Source organism: Astyanax mexicanus, chromosome 15 (genome assembly GCF_023375975.1).
Source record: "Astyanax mexicanus isolate ESR-SI-001 chromosome 15, AstMex3_surface, whole genome shotgun sequence".
NCBI lineage: Eukaryota > Metazoa > Chordata > Actinopteri > Characiformes > Acestrorhamphidae > Astyanax > Astyanax mexicanus.
The window spans coordinates 5196897-5210130 of NC_064422.1; the positions used below are offsets into that span (position 1 = coordinate 5196897).

Below are 13234 nucleotides of genomic sequence, written 5' to 3' on the forward strand. Positions count from 1 at the left end.
TTCCAATAAAACATTAAACAAACTTTACGGCTCATGCGCAGGGTCGTAAAGAAGCACATATGGATGGGTAGCATAACTTGACAGAACACTGGTTCACACAGCGTCCCTCCCGCTAACCATAATAAACACTGCTGGGAAAAGTTCAGCTGCGCTGCCATGGAGAACAAAACTCAATTTTTTTTTATTCAGACAATTAGGTTTTTTTTTTCCCCCAGCATTTTATTATTTACTCAGTAATGGGGCGTTTTCCAATGTAGTGAAGTAAATTACTTGTGTCAAAATGTCCTCGAGTAAAAGTACCACCACCACCATGTTTGACTGAAGGCAAGGAACAGTTTGCTTGGTACCCCTCACCAGGATGCAACCACACATGCTGCACACCATGCGAGTCAAACAAGTTTATCTTGATATCGTTAGAACACAAGACGTGGTTCTAGTAATCCAAGCTCTTGGACTGCTTGTCTTCAGCAAACTGTTTGCAGGCTTTTTTGTGAATCAGCTTCATAAGAGGATCCCTTCTAGGACAGTGTTATGCAGACAGAGTTGATGCAGTGTGTGGTATATGGTCTGAGCACTGCTCGCAGATCTCCTACTTCCTCAAGCTCTGCAGTAACATGCACATGTCACTTAAGGTAATTAAATCACACATGTCATGTTGCAATGTTTTGATTCTTGACACAAGAAATAGCTACACAGCGCTGTCTCTGTGTCTGTGTGAGTGACAGGCTGCTGCTGCCTGAGAAGAACGTGGGGAAGAGGGAGCACAGAGGGGGAGAGGGGCAAGAGTAAACACAAGGTAACCGCATGGTCTTTATTCACATGGTTGGGCACGTGCTTGTAAAAGCATGTGTCAAAAGCTATGCATCTCAGTTCAGCACAGTTTTGCACAGATATTTCCAGTTACAGCTGAATTCATGCTTTTAATCCAAGAAAAACGCTCTTATTTACCTTTAAAAAAGAGCCAATTATTGTTTTTTGCTGTTTTTCTCGTGTTTTGAGTGCTCGATGCTGACTCAGCTCTGCATTGTTTAATATTGCGATATATATACTTGAAAAAAGAACATTTGCAATGTATTTTTTTTCCAATATCGCCCTAACCTAGACTGTAAATGCACAACAGGCTATGAAATCCAATATTGTTTACATTTCATTAGCGAAAGGTGTTGGTGTCGGTTGGTGTAAGATGTGGAACTGGAGTCTAGATCAGTTATGTCTGTCATGTTAACGTTATAGTGGGTTTATGGTCCAGCAGCAAACTGGGAACTGGAACCTGGTTCAGAAAGTGGCTGAGCATTCGTCTGATATAATTATGTTAATATCAGACCCGATCTGACCCATCTCTCCTTGTTTTGCTCCTGATCAGTCTACATCTTCTTTCAATCACTGGCATATACATAACTACACTTCCCAATAGCTTATACTGAAGTACAGTTGTTTGAAAACTTGATTTTGAAATCAAGCAGCTGCTGAGTAATGGCTCCAAGAGATGTCTCAGACCTGTGTAAATCTTTCATTCTTCTCAGATGCTTCTCAGACTGAGCTGCTTGGATTTTCCCACTGCACTGTGTGCAGGTGTATCCCACAAGTGCTTTCAAACAAAATCTTTTTTATGTAGCCCAGCGAAGCTTCCAGTGGTTGTCAATCATTTCTATTGTGGCTGCATGTTGTTCTATTTCTGCCTCAGTCTTTTCCCCGACATTTAGGTGAATGATGAGTGTGTATAAACTTCCTAAAACAGCAGATTCAGTACACATGCACAGAGAAAGTGACCTAGACTTTTTCCGATTTTTCCAGAATATGAAATAGCATTTGAGATTTTAAGGCTACAGGTGTGTACCTCATATATGAATTCACTGGTGCAACAGTGAACACTGGCACACACATCAACTGATGGTGTGATGGAGTATTTCATGCAAATAAAAAAAAGAAAGGTCATTTTTCTTTCAATTTTTTTTTGGTTTTTAAAAAGGAATAATAACTAATCAACTAATAATTTTTACAACTTTTACACAAGCTCTTAAGTAGGTCAACAATAAAGATTAAGTAAGCTTTACAGGTTGCCACTGGAATCCCCTTTTCTTACTCCTCCATGACATCACAGAGCTGGTGGATATTTTTGTGCTCCCCCACCTTTTACTTGAGGATCCTCCACAGGGGCTCAATTGTTTTTTTTTGGTCTTAAGACATACTTGACCAGTCTATCATCTTTATCTTCAGCCTCCTCAGCAAGGCATTTGTCATCTTGGAGGTGGGATTTGGGTCTTTATTGTGTTCGAAAAACGCTATTCAGTTTTCAGTTCAGCTCTCCAGTGCCGGAAGCATACAGCCCCAAACCATGACGCTACCACCACCATGCTTGACTGTAGGCAAGAGACAACTTACACAAGTTACAACAGGTATATGGGCTATACAACATTCACATTTACAGCATTGAGCTGACGTTCTTATCCAGAGTGAATTACAAAGTCATTCCTATTACAGAGTTGGACCCAGACCAGGAATTGAACCCCAGTCCCCCACATGGTAGCTCACTGGCAGGCAGTGGTGTTATTCACTGCACCATTCAAAACCTGTTCATGAAGTTCTTTGCACAAAATCACTCTCACATAACGAGTTCTCACCAGCTCGATTCTTACCAGTTTCAGTCCCTTTCAGAATGAGCCATTTAAGGGCTCTGACACTTTTATGCAAATGAGCTGTTACTAACCACGCCATGTGGTTACACTGAGGGTTTACCACATATTAGTGCTGACACCAATAAATCCATAATTCCGGATATTTGTTTATTTACGAGTACTTTATCCTCTTTAGTAACACAGATGTACTAAAATATATACTGTAGAGAATTGTAATAAAAGTATAGCTGAGTATATTCTGAGTATAGCAGAATCACAGTATCAAGTATTACTGTGGATAACAGTTTTGTAGTGCGCAGGCCCGTCGCGATGGGGCAGGCAAACCAGGCAATTGCTTGGGGCCCCAAGCTGGCCTGGGGCCCCCAGACAACAACAGGTTAAGAATTAAATGCAGCGACAAACTGTGTGAGCCCCCCTTTACATTCTCAAAGTCAATGAGCAATGACACTGTTCTCAGAATCCCCCTCAAGGGGGCCCCTCCCACCAGCTGCTGAAGGCAGGCAGACACTGTCCTGGCAGACAGCCAAGTTTTAGACGCCGGCAAATATGAAACTTAACCATGAAGCGAATTTATCCATCAGGAAGCCAAAAGAGAAAACAAAAGAAGGAAGAGGAACACAAAAAAACACAAGACAGTGGTAAGTGATGATTTACACTGGATAAATTAGGCCTACCTGTACAAATGGTGTAATTTAGCAGCAGGTAGGCTAAAAACAATATATACGTCCCGGGTAATGTTTATGTTAGCTAGCTAGCTACGTGCCTGGCAGTCAAAGCTAGGAATAAGTTAGCTAACCAATTAGGTTAGAGGTTAGTGCAGTATACAGGCTCGAACAGGCTGATAATATAGCTCCATAATGTAATATATTATATTAACAGGAAAACACAGGTCTGTTCCAGATTCACTGCTTATTGTATTTCAGCCTACCGTTCTTATCTTCAGTTGAGATTAAGGTGGCGTAGCTTCTCTGAGGTGCTAGCTAGCTATTCTAATCTATGTACCAAATGGTGAGTACGTGTCTAGTAGTATCCATGCATGCACTATGCCAGCTGTTCACTGTCTTTAAAGCATCAGGTGCATCTGTCTAATTCTCAGACAACAGCATACTTAAATCTGCTATGTTCAGCTACAAGTAGTAAATTTGTAAAGTAGTTAGTTTGAGGTGTTTAGCATTGGTAGCTATATCAATGCAGCTGGGATCCATCTAAATATCAAAATCAGAAAAAAATATTGTAATGCTATCTCTAACCATATCTTTTCTTTCTACCTCATGGTGCTTTGCTTAAATTTCTAAGCCCTCTTCCTAAGGATGCCTCTGATGAAGGTAGAGTGAATTTCTCTCACTAAGCTGTTATTACTGACCTCTTACAATTTGTTAATATTGTTATAAAATGGTCATGCATATTTTTGCTGGACATTTCAGATTTTTAAATACGGCCCCTCCTCATGTCTATGTGATGCACGCTGTACCTGAAAAGTGTGTTATATTAATAAAAACGTTCTTTTCCCAGCTGTACCATCAACAGCATCTCTCATTGATGAGAAAGACAATGAGGAAGAAGAAGACATGGAAGAAACTACATCCACTGGTGCCATGGCCTCAACATCAACATACATTGAGTCTGCACTACATCTCAGCACTGGGGTTACCTCAACAGCACAAGGTACCACAAGCACTGTCAATTATAGCTGTTTCCCATAGTCTTAACTCATAGTGTGCACTATAACATTGTTAGAAAAGGACCAGTGCAAATCACAGATATTGAATTCCCCCAAAACTGTGAAAATCAGTCAGTCTTGCCCATGGAAATGTCAGATTTCTGAATATGGGGCCTGTACTTTTGTCTAGGCATCAGACACTCAGTGATGCACTCTGTACATGAAAAGTGTGTTATGCCAATAATGTTTTTCTTATTTTCCTGGCTGTATCATCAACAGCAACTCTCATTGATGAGGAAGACAACATGGGAGAAGAAGATATGGGAGGAACTACATCCAGTGGTACCATGGCCTCAACATCAACACAAATTGCATCTCCACCACATCTCAGCACTGGTGATACCTCTACAGCACAAGGTACCACAAGCACTTTCATTATATATTTTTGCATATGGGAGTGTTTTGTTTCAGCTGTTCAAATGTACCTTTGTATACCTGTGTATTTATACTTACTATGCAATTTGCACTTTATTTTTTATAATTGTTGTTATGGGATACTATTGCTGTGTTTTTTACATAAAGTGTGTTGGACCTAAACTGTGTGTATATGCTGTGGTTCTTGAAGGTGGACCGCGGCCAGATATGTTTTTTTTTTTGGCCGGAGGGGGGTTTGGGCATGAGATTTCTGGTGTGGAGGTTGGGGGGGCCCCGGTTGGTGTCTTTGCTTGGGGCCCCCAAATACCTTGAAACGGCCCTGGTAGTGCGGCATTTTAAGAATAAAGTTGTAATATTTCGAGAATAAAGTCATAAACTTTTGTGATTAATATACAAAAAATGGTGCAGCATCTAGGGGATAATATTGTGGCGTTTCTGGTTGTAATGCCATTATTATTTAATTTTTAAAATAAACTGGGGTTTTTTTCAGAGTGGCCCTAAAGTGCCATCATATACCATACATGTTGTGCCAAATTCAGCACCCCCGCCATGAAAAGCACCCTCTCTCAGGAGCGAAAATCTGAGATAATACGCACCAAAAGAGATTACACTTGTTAAACGAGTCGTGTTTTGGGAGCCCGGGCATGGCATGGATTGTATAGTCTGAGTAAACCCTTAGTTGTCAGTTGTATGTCCTCAGATCTCTTTGTGTCTGGTTCTCAGTTTGGTTTTGAAACATCTTCCTTCCAGTTTTAGAAACAAGTCTCTCAGTTTAGCTCCGTAAATCACACGAGTCGGCTTGTTTAGAGTCGTGAAACAACTTGCACAACACACTTAAAGAAAAAAAAAAATCAGCAAAAAATGTCTCGCGCATTGTGTGTGTGTGTGTGTGTGACCGAACCAGATGTTCATAAGCTCTGCAAAACAGAATGCAGTCACGCACACTGGCAGCATCCACTGCGTTCCAGACACATTTCTTTCCTCCGTGGAGAGGGGTCGGAATTACGGAGGAGTTTGATGAAGGACGGTAATGATTATTTCGGGCCTGAACAGTTCCGGCTTTGATGGGGCGCTGGGGTCACCAGCGGGCTGCGTTCGGTGGAGAAGGCAGGAAGCTGCTCTGTTTTTCTACTACATACTTGGGATTGCTGCGACACCATGAAGGCCCAGATGCAGCGGCAGAGGGTTAGCATAAAGCTTGTGAGATAAAAAATGCATTTGTATGAGGGTCCCAACTGAAGCAGGACCCTGTAACTCCAGTACTTCAGAGGGCCTGAGAGAGGTAATCAATAGACCAGGGAAGCCTAAACGCAACAGAAACACGGGTATAGCTGCCTACATTTTTTTATTGTACTGCAGACATGTAGCCATTGTGGACTAAAATACACAAATACACAATATCGCCAAAAGTATTTACTCATCTGCCTGCACTTAAATGAACTAGAGTGACATGAAATTCTTTATCCATAGGGTTTAATATAATTTCGGACCACGCTTTACAGTTATAACAGCTTCAACTCTTTTAGGAAGGCTTTCCACAGGGTTTAGTAGTGTGTTTATGGGAAATTATGAACATTCTTTCAAATTTGCATTTGTGAGATCAGGACTCCAGCTGGGAGAATGTTCAAGTTGGGAGAATGAAATTGTCCAAAACCTCTTGGTTTGCGGAAGCATTAGAGGCACACTAGGTAGGACTTCCTTGATTATTAAAATTTTTTAAAGAAGTAAAATTTCAGCTTGAAACTCACTGCAGCGCTCAACTGAGGTGTAATGGGAGGAAAAGGGGGTCCTCTCGTGTCTGTGACGGGCTCCTCTGAGCTCAAACCAGAATCTTTCCAACCTGTAGTTCTAACAGTTCTACAAGGACTACAAAAGCCCGGTTGGTTAATTCTTTACAGACGCTAACAAAAAGTGATGGGCACAGCAGCTCTTTTAGATGAACTGAATCATTAGAATCCATTCACTAAAAAGATTTGTTCAAAAGATTCTTTCATTCAAACAAATTGTTCGTTAACAACACAACACTACTAACTAACATACAGACACTATGGCAGAAGCTGGAAAGAGACTGAAGATGTCTGTGAAAGCCAGAAAGCTTTGAGACCAGACATGAATAAATATAGGAATCTCTTTCACTCGTTGGCGTGAGCTAAGAGACGCTAAACAGCTGAAAACAGAGCCGAGCTGTCCGGCTTCTCGCTGGAAGAGTAAGTAACGTCTTATTTTGTTGCTCTGGTGTTTCGCCGAGATAATCTAGCACAGGGGTATTTAATTAGAATTCAGTACGGTCCAGTTGGAGAAAATTTTGTCAGTCCAAGGTCCTGACCGTTATTATTATATAATAATAATAAAATGCGTCTCTGGACAGATTTTGGTACATTTCTCCCCTGTCTCTCTCTCTCGCGCTCGGCGTGTCTTTAGTTTCCACCTGTTCTCGTTTTTCCGCCAGTTCTCTGGCTCCCTATCTCTTTATAAAGGTGGTTTTTCCCGGCCGCGTCCCAATTCACTAGATGGGGCAGCCGTCTGCACAGATCTTATTGGCAGAGGGGGGCATTTGGTGATTGGTCTGTGCGTTTACTGCGCCGCAAAACACACACTGCAGCGACGCGATGCGTTATTCGCGAGGCGAAGCGAGCAGCAAAAAATTTAGATATTTTCAACTTTATGCAAATGAGAAGCGAGTTTCGCTGGGCGGTAGGCAATCAGTGCCACACGGACAGGGCTTCAGCACCACACACGCCACAGGCTGAACTACAGAGTCAGAAAATGGAGGAAAGGCTGATTACAGCTTTTTCAGGATTTTTTATGCTTTAAGATACCCCTTTGTAAGATAACAGAGACGGAGGAGCAGCTGGTCCTGAGCTGGATATTTTAGCAGGGTTCACCAGGCGTCTGGTTCATACACAGCACTGAACTACAACTCTACCATTCTTGTTGATGGCAGATAAACTGCTTGCTCTTTCAGGCGACGCCCCAAAGCGGCGAGAGAAAGGTGAAGAAAGTGTCTGGGAGCGATGCCGCGTCGCTGTAGTGTGAACAAGAAAAGTTACGCCACTTTAAATGAACACTGTCAAAATTAAATTCTTCTCAGTAGTTTATCGGTTTGGGTCTGCATTGTACAACGTCTGGGTCCGGACCCGGACCGCGGTCCGCCTATTAGTGACCCCTGGTCTAGCAGCTTCATATTTATAACGTTACTTCACAGAGTTGTAGTCTGTTTTTTTTTGTTTATAGTTTTGTTGTTTGTGGATACATACGATGGTTAAAGGTGAGGTAGTACTTACATATATTGTATCTGATCCAGGTTTTGTAAGATTAGCTTGCAGTATATTGCTCCAAACTGAAATATAAATATTAGTCTGGGGTTTGTAAAAGCTTTTACTGATACTGTGTTTTTGTTTTGCTATAATTTCATGTTTTGCTAGTTTTTTTGGTGAGGGTTAATAGTGCTACTCTGTAAACGAGCTGTTTTATCAGCTTTAGACACAGAAGAAATGTCTTGTTTCAGTTTTGTTTACAATAAAGTAAACATTTCATGCTAAAAGAGACAAATTGATGATGCAGTTTAGATTGGTTGTAATTATTTTCGTGTGCGTTTTACTTTCTAATAGACAAAGTAGCTTATATTCAGGTGGACTGTCCACTATTTATGTAGTACATTTTAGTAGTAATAACAGTCTACTGTATATATGTAAAAACATATATGTATATGGCTATACACAGGTCTTTATCTAACATATCTACATTCACAATGATCATAACTTTGTACACATATAATCAACATTGTTTTGTTGGTATTGTAGATAAAAAGTGCCGGGAAACGGAAAGGGGGGAGGTTTTACGACAGTGCTGTATACATTTATTACACTCTGAAACTGAAGGGGGAGCCCACGAGCACAAAATCTCAATTCTACCTAGTGGGGCCTTAAGAGTTCCTTTCAATAAAACTAAGATGTCAAGTCCAACTTTTGAAAAACAACCCCACACCATAATCCCCCCTCCATCAAACTTTACTTGACACAATGCAGTCAGAGAATTATCATTCTGCTGGCAACCACCAAACAATCCAAGACTCATCCATTGGGTTGCCAGATGGAGAGGCATGATTCGTCACTCCAGAGAACACGTCTCCACTGTTCATAAAGTCGTAATGCAGTAGTGACACGCTTTACACCGCTGCATCCAGTGCTTTGCAGTGTGCTTGATGATGTGAGGTTTAGATGGAGCTGCTCACTCATGGAAACTAGGGCTGGCCCGAATAGCGTTTTTTGAGCTCCGGATATTCGGCACTGATTCGAAGCGAATATTCGAATATTCGTTTTTAAAAAAAGAGGTAAAAAATAAAAAAAAGCAAATCACGGCCCCTTTAATCCACTGAAAAATTTTCAATTTGCTCTGACCGACGAGACATATTCACCCCGGATTTTTGGTGTTTTTATCCCGGATTTTTGTGTTTTCACCCCATATTTTTTCTGTGTTTTTAGCCCAGATTTCTTTGTGTTTTCATCCCGGAATTTCTGCTGCCCCACACGCGGCTTATCCGCTGCGTAAGCAAGCTAGGAGGCTGCTGCTGCATGGTTTCTCCGCTGCGCAAGCCAGCCCAGTAAATTGCTGTTTGTGTTTTCACACTTAGGCTATTTGCTTAAAAAAACAAACAAAAAAAACGTTTGTTCAGGAAGTATTTTATATTCTTAAACATTGTTAATTATATTAGAGGACAGTCATTGTAAACTGTACTTGGTCTATTTCGGTTAAAGGATTGTGCAGGGCATATTACTGATTTTGTATTTTTGCACTTGGGCTATAAGCTCAATATTAAATATTTCGTTTGTTTAGAAATTATTTTATATTTTTAAACCATGTTAAATTATATTAGAGTAGAGGAAAGTCATTGTTAATGACGTTATTGTACTTGGTCTATTTCGGTTTAAGCATTGTGCAGGGCATAGCCGTATTACTGATTTTGTATTTTTGCACTTGGGCTATAAGCTCAATATTAAATATTTCGTTTGCTTAGAAATTATTTTATATTTTTAAACCATTTTAAATTATATTAGATAAGAGGAATTCGTTCAGACATCATTTTTGTAGGCCAGGCTTTTGTAACCGATTTAGCCCCTACTGTTGCCACATTACCCCCTACTGTTGCCACATTACCCCTTACGTTTTATTATATAAATCAGTTTCTTTTTTTTATCATGTATAATAGAGGTCTGCGCGAGACAGATTTTTAAACCCACTCTTCCACGCTCCCGCGTTTCTGTCTCGTTACCGCTCCGCAAAAAAATTGCTTCTTTTAATCCCGCGCCCGCCCGCCACATACACATTTCTGCCGCTCCCGCCCCACGTTCCTAATATAAATTAAATAAACTACATTTAATGCTTCAAATTTACTTATATATTTATTAAAACAGCAGCGCTGAATAGTGTGGTCCCGTTCCTTACCCCAGTCCAAACACCATCGGTGTGTGCGTGTGTGTGTCGGTCCATCCTGCGCGTTGAGAGTTTTCTTTAGGTTTTTTTTTTTTTTTTACAATTATTACAGTTTTCTTAACTATTTATTAATTTGCTCCCGCATCGTCTGGATTAAACTCCCGCTCCAGCCAATAACAGTTCAGTTCTGCCCCGCGCGCAAGATATTCTGACGGGACCTGCGAGAACAGAAGTGGTTAGAGTGAGGTGGAACTCTGGAAAGGAGAAAAAAAACGAATATCCGAATACCAAAATTAAAAACCGAATACCTACTCAACGAACGAATATCCGAATACCCGAATATTCGGGTCCAGCCCTAATGGAAACCCATTAATACTTACAATATAGTACAATACAGTACACTAATATGAACGTTTCACATGAGTCTCAGACGATCATCTAACTCTCAGAACCAGCAACTAGAACAGGAAATTTTATACAGCAAAAACACAAATAAACATTTAAAAACCAATCCATATAACCTAGTTAACAAATTATGTTGGATTAAATATGTCATTCTTCCCACCTGATAACTTGGCACCCAGAGTATGGGCCCTATTTTAGTGATCTATAAGGAAGCTGTCAACCATGTAGCTTGATTTAGGGCATCACTGTATTTTTGCTATCGTAACGACAGGAAAAGTACTATACACCTTGTGCGGCTTAAAACATGCAAAAGCATGTACTAATTCTCTTAATTAATCATGGGTGTGTTTTGGGCGTAATGTGAAATAAACCAATTAGAGTGTATCTTGCTATTCCCATTAAGAGCCAGGTGCTCTCTGACTTTGTCACACAGCTATTTTAACGGTGCAGTGCTTCTGTGTCTCTCAGCAAAGGAAACAGCATTTATAGGAACAGGAATGATATATTATTCTGCATTCTGTTTAATGTTGATGTAAAAGTTGGGTTTGTGCACTGCTGCACGTCTTGTAGGTATAACGAGTGCACCTGCACAGTGCACCTGCATTGCAAAGATAGCCATGAATGTCTGACTGTTGATGTCTGTCTAGGTTAATTTCAGTCAGTGGTGCGCCTGTGTTTTTTGCTTCCAAGATAGCAATACACCAGATATTTACCTGAACACACCTCATTTCCAGACCACCACACCCATCGGCGTAGATATATTTACAAGCACCGTTGCTATTTAAACAGGGCAAGCGGAAGGCGTGAAAATAGCCTGTTTGCAGCATCATGACATGAGTCTTTTGAAGAGTGTAAGATGGGGCCAAATGGATCCAAAATACTTCCTGTTTTAAGATTTTGATTTAAGATTATTAACATCTCCATCTCTTCTACCAAGCATAGCAGTTTCAATGCCAACACAGCTGAGGTTTTGAATATTGGGACTAGACTCAATGAAATGTTTAACCACTGCTGGGTTCAGATCCTTCCTCCTAATGAAGCTTTGGAGAAGTTAGAAAGCTTTTCTCTGCTCCTCCCAGGAGAATCCTGATGTTTACTGCAGTTGTGCTCTTGTAAATGCCACAAGAGCGCAGACACGTGACTGCTGGATACTTACCCCGCACTTAATGACCATACACCATGTCCCACAGTAAACACAGGGCACAGAGCTGGGCTGATGACCATGCAATATGCAATATGAGTACATCTGTGTAACCCTATCAGGTAGCACATGGCCATAACCGCGGTGTCTGGCATTCAAAGCAGCAATTATAACTGCACACTGTGTAAATTTCGAGGGAATGTTAGTTTACAAAAAAGAACAATAAAGGTTTACTTCCAACTATAATTTCCATGCTGATGAGCCTCAGAATATAAAATATTTTGTTTGGAGCAGGAGTTATGGTATGTTATAATTATATATATTAGATTTTTAAAGCAGTGTCTTGGTACAGGCCCGATGCAATCTAAAAATGTTGGGGTAAAACCTTGGAGTGTTTCTTACATTTGCTTTGATTTACAGAGAGTATAAAGTATAAAGATATTTCAAGTTTTATCTGTGGAACCTGATTTCATTGATTAATATTAGGTCTATCATCATTAAAGAGTTTTGGAATCAGCAATGCGTTATTCGTTTTTTTAATGCAATTAATTACGCCACCAACCAATCTGATATATTAGCCAGATAATATCAGACAAACCAAGTCTCCCTGAAGCTGCGGGAGTCTCCCGCATTTCGGTAACGGCTCCCTGATGCCCGCAAGTCACATATAATCTCCCGGAATTCAGAACGAGTGCCCCAAACGCGCACTGCACGCAAACGCGCACACAGGCGACAGACTTTTTTATCTCTAATCGCGTGAGGGAAGGAGAGAGAGAAAACAGAGAGGGTTCTGATTGGCCTGTCCTCGGCAAAGAGTCTGTGAGACAGCCTATCAGTTTTTAGTGTGGGCGGGCAGTGTTTTTCCCCCCTCCCGGACGGGATTTGTTCAGTGAGTGAGAGAAAGCAGATCATGGCGGAGGCAATATTAATAATTATTGTAATATTATATGAAATGTTTTTGATGTTGTGCAATTTTTTGTGATATAGTAACTGTCATTTTTTGTCAAATAAAGGCTTTTTTATTTAAAAAAAAAAAAAGAAAAAGGAAAGCAGAGGCAGGGCCTTCCAAAAAGAAAAAAGATAAAACTCATTTCACCTCTGAATACTCTAAATTTGAAATTAAAATAAATTAATATAAAAGTAAAGTTTCGTTATCCTTTGGTGTGTGTGCAAGTTTTTTTTTTGTTTTGTTTTTTTTGGTGGGGGGGGGTAACTTCCCTGAAATCAACTTTTGCAACTCGTAATATACTGCTATAAACAAACACTGTCTCTGCTGCTCCATGCTGTTTACACACTCAGTAATGTGCTGCGTTCACTGTTCACATCTGCATGACTCTGCACTGCACGTCACATTGAAAACACTGTGTTTAAAAGCAGAGCAGCAAATTTTCTGTGTTCTATGTTAAGCAGCTTCACACTGCACAGATATACACACTGGAACACAGAATCTTCTCACTATATTTACTTTCTTGCTCCCACGCCAGACAGCTCTGACCAATCAGAGGAGACAATCAGATGTGCTTG

At 40.6% G+C, this 13234-nt stretch overlaps 1 protein-coding gene and 1 long non-coding RNA gene across 3 annotated transcripts in view; one reads left to right on the forward strand and one right to left on the reverse strand.

Annotated features, from left to right (window-relative positions):
• LOC103032919 (protein bicaudal C homolog 1) overlaps window positions 1-13234 on the reverse strand; it is a 170151-nt gene that overhangs the window by 72587 nt on the left and 84330 nt on the right. The gene's annotated exons all lie outside the window — the stretch shown is intronic.
• On the forward strand, window positions 2938-5046 carry LOC111192393 (uncharacterized). Its single transcript, XR_007424472.1, has 3 exons — window positions 2938-3274; window positions 4149-4301; window positions 4576-5046. It is a non-coding gene; the product is annotated as an uncharacterized LOC111192393 (long non-coding RNA).